Genomic DNA, 2,655 nt, shown 5'->3' with positions numbered 1-2,655 from the left:
ATTGTTTAAATATACCACAACTCCTTTATCCAGTCATTTGTTGATGGACATTTACATATCTTGGCTACTGTAAATAGTGCTGCCATGAATATTGGGGGTACATGTGTCTTTTCGAATTAGAGCTCCCTCTGGATATATACCCAGGAGTATGATTGCTGGATCATAGCATAAGTCTAGTTTTAGTTTTTTGAGGGATCTCCATACTGTTTTCCATAATGGCTGCATCAAACTACATTCCCACCAACAGTGTAGGAGGGTTCCCTGTTCTCCACAGCCTCTACAGCATTTATCGTTTGTGAACTTTTGAATGATGGCCATTCTGACTGGTGTGAGGTAATTACTTAACTTTGTTCCTTTATTGTTAAGTTTTTTTTTTCTCTGACTTCTTTCAGGAGTTTTTCTTTATCTTTGGTTCTCTGTAGTTTGAAAATGATATACCTAGATATAGTCTTTTGACATTTATCCTGCTTGGTGTTCTCTGAGTTTCTTGGATCAATGGTTTGGATTCTGATATTAAATTGAGGAAATTCTCAGTCATTATTGTTTCATATATATCTTCAGTTTCTCTCTCTCTTTCCAATATATATTCTGGTATTTTTAATTAATTAATTAATTTTTATTGAAGTATAGTCAGTTTGCAATGTGTCAATTTCTGGTGTATAGCATAATGTTTCGGTCATACATATATATATATACATATATTTCATTTCATATTCTTTTTCATGCTTAGGGAACACTTCACAATTTGCATGTCATCCTTGCATAGGAGCCAGGCTAATCTCTGTATCATTCCAATTTTAGTATATGTGTTGTTGAAGTGAGCACTAATCTGGTATTTTTATTATGCATATGTCACACCTTTTGCAGTTTTCCCACATCCTTAGATATTTTATGCTAATTTTTTACAATCTTTACTCTTTGCCTTTCCATTTTTGAGGATTCTATTGATTTATCCTCTAATTCAGAGATTCCTCAGCTGTGTCCAGTCTACTAATAAGCCCATCAAAGGCATTCTTCATTTCTGTTACAGTGTTTTTGATCTCTAGCATTTCTTTTTGGTTCTTTCTTAGGATTTTCATGTCTCTGCTTACAGCTATTGCATGGTGTTTACTTTATCCATTAGAGCCCCTAGCATGTTAATCAGAGTTGTTTTAAATTCTCAGTCTAGTAATTCCAACAGTCCTGCATGTCAGGTTCTCATGCTTACTCTGTCTCTTCAAATTGTGTCATTTTCTTTTTGGTAATCTTTGTAATTTTTTTCTTGCTAGCTGAACATGATGTACTGGGTATAAGGAACTGCTGTAAATATAGGCCTTTAGTAAGGTAGTGGTAAAGTGCAGGGAAAGGAGAAGCATTTTATAATCCTGTGATTAAGTGTCAGCCTTTAAATGAGCCTATACCTCTGGACTCTGAATTTTGTAGGAATTTTTCTGATTTTTTTGTTTCCTCTTCTTGGGTGAGATAGGATGGTACAATGGACTGAAGTTGGGTATTGCACCTTCTCCAAATCAGTTCAGCTCTGATAATATACCGGTAGGTTAGGCTCTTGTGAAATACTTTCCCCTGAGGGTAGGCCTTGTTAAGAACAAGAGTGCTCTGGCATATTTCAGAATTGTTCCATTTCCTCTCCTCCTACCAGAACTATGAGATTTTTTTTTTTCTAACAGTTACTGTGGAAACCTTGTCAAGTTCCTAGAGATAAATGACACAGTATTGTGGAGTTCCTTCTATGATGGGCTTCCCCGGGAGATTTCATTCTTGGACTGGTCCACACTGAGCCTCAAGGAACTCATCAATTGCATTTCAGGTCTCCTCACCCTGGCATTGCTTCCTGTGGCTGTTTCTGGTTTCCACTTGTGAGTCTCTGCTCCAGTGAGCAATGACTCCCTGTATTCGCTCGATTGTCTCTCCAGTCTTGGTGAGCAGCAAATTGTCCTGTGTTCTCCCTTGTCTTATGGATCCAAGAAAAGTTATTGATATTTCAGTCTGTTCAGCTTTTTACCTGTTAGGATGAAGTGGTGACTTCCATTCCAAGTCCCTACATGTGGAAGTAGAAACCACACTCAACAGTTTTATTTTCTTCCGAAATTCTGCCTTTAAGTGGCCTGTGGCCTGGTTTTTTGTGTTTTGCTTTTTCTTCTTCCTGAACTTACCTCTGTCTTGTAGAACCTGATTATATGAGGTCAAAAGAAGCTAGTTTGTGCATTCCACAATCTGCCTGGCAACAATCTTCATTAAATATCTTTTAGTTACTGTGGGTGACATAAGACAGATTTCTATTTTTCAAGCCTCCAGTAGTAGTTTTATTATGTTTTTTCCTATCTTCACTTGCTTCTCACTCCTAAAGCCAATGCTACATATTTTAGGGTCCTATTATTCTAGCACTCCATTTCTAGTTGCCGATTGTAATAATGGTTGACTATTTCTGTGTAACAAACACTCCCAAATTCAACTAGGTTAGTTGATCTAAGATGGACTCAGTTGAAGTGTATCTTCTCCATGTTTCTCTTATATTGCTTGCAGCAACAGGCTAGACTACACATATTTATCTTAGGGCGATGGTGGAAGTTCAAGAGAGAAAGAATAGTACATGGATTTTTAACTCTTTTGTCACTTCACACCTGCTATAATCCACTAAAAAATATAAACAACATG

At 36.9% G+C, this 2,655-nt stretch overlaps 1 non-coding gene across 1 annotated transcript; it reads right to left on the bottom strand.

Annotated features, from left to right (window-relative positions):
* Positions 1–722: 722 nt before the first annotated feature.
* On the bottom strand, positions 723–825 carry LOC123619145 (U6 spliceosomal RNA). The gene has a single exon (XR_006727691.1). It is a non-coding gene; the product is annotated as a U6 spliceosomal RNA (small nuclear RNA).
* Between the last annotated feature and the right edge of the window lie 1,830 nt (positions 826–2,655).

The sequence above is a fragment of the Camelus bactrianus genome, chromosome 6 (genome assembly GCF_048773025.1).
Source record: "Camelus bactrianus isolate YW-2024 breed Bactrian camel chromosome 6, ASM4877302v1, whole genome shotgun sequence".
In the NCBI taxonomy this organism is placed as follows: Eukaryota; Metazoa; Chordata; class Mammalia; order Artiodactyla; family Camelidae; genus Camelus; species Camelus bactrianus.
This window is presented reverse-complemented; position numbering and strand designations above follow the sequence as displayed.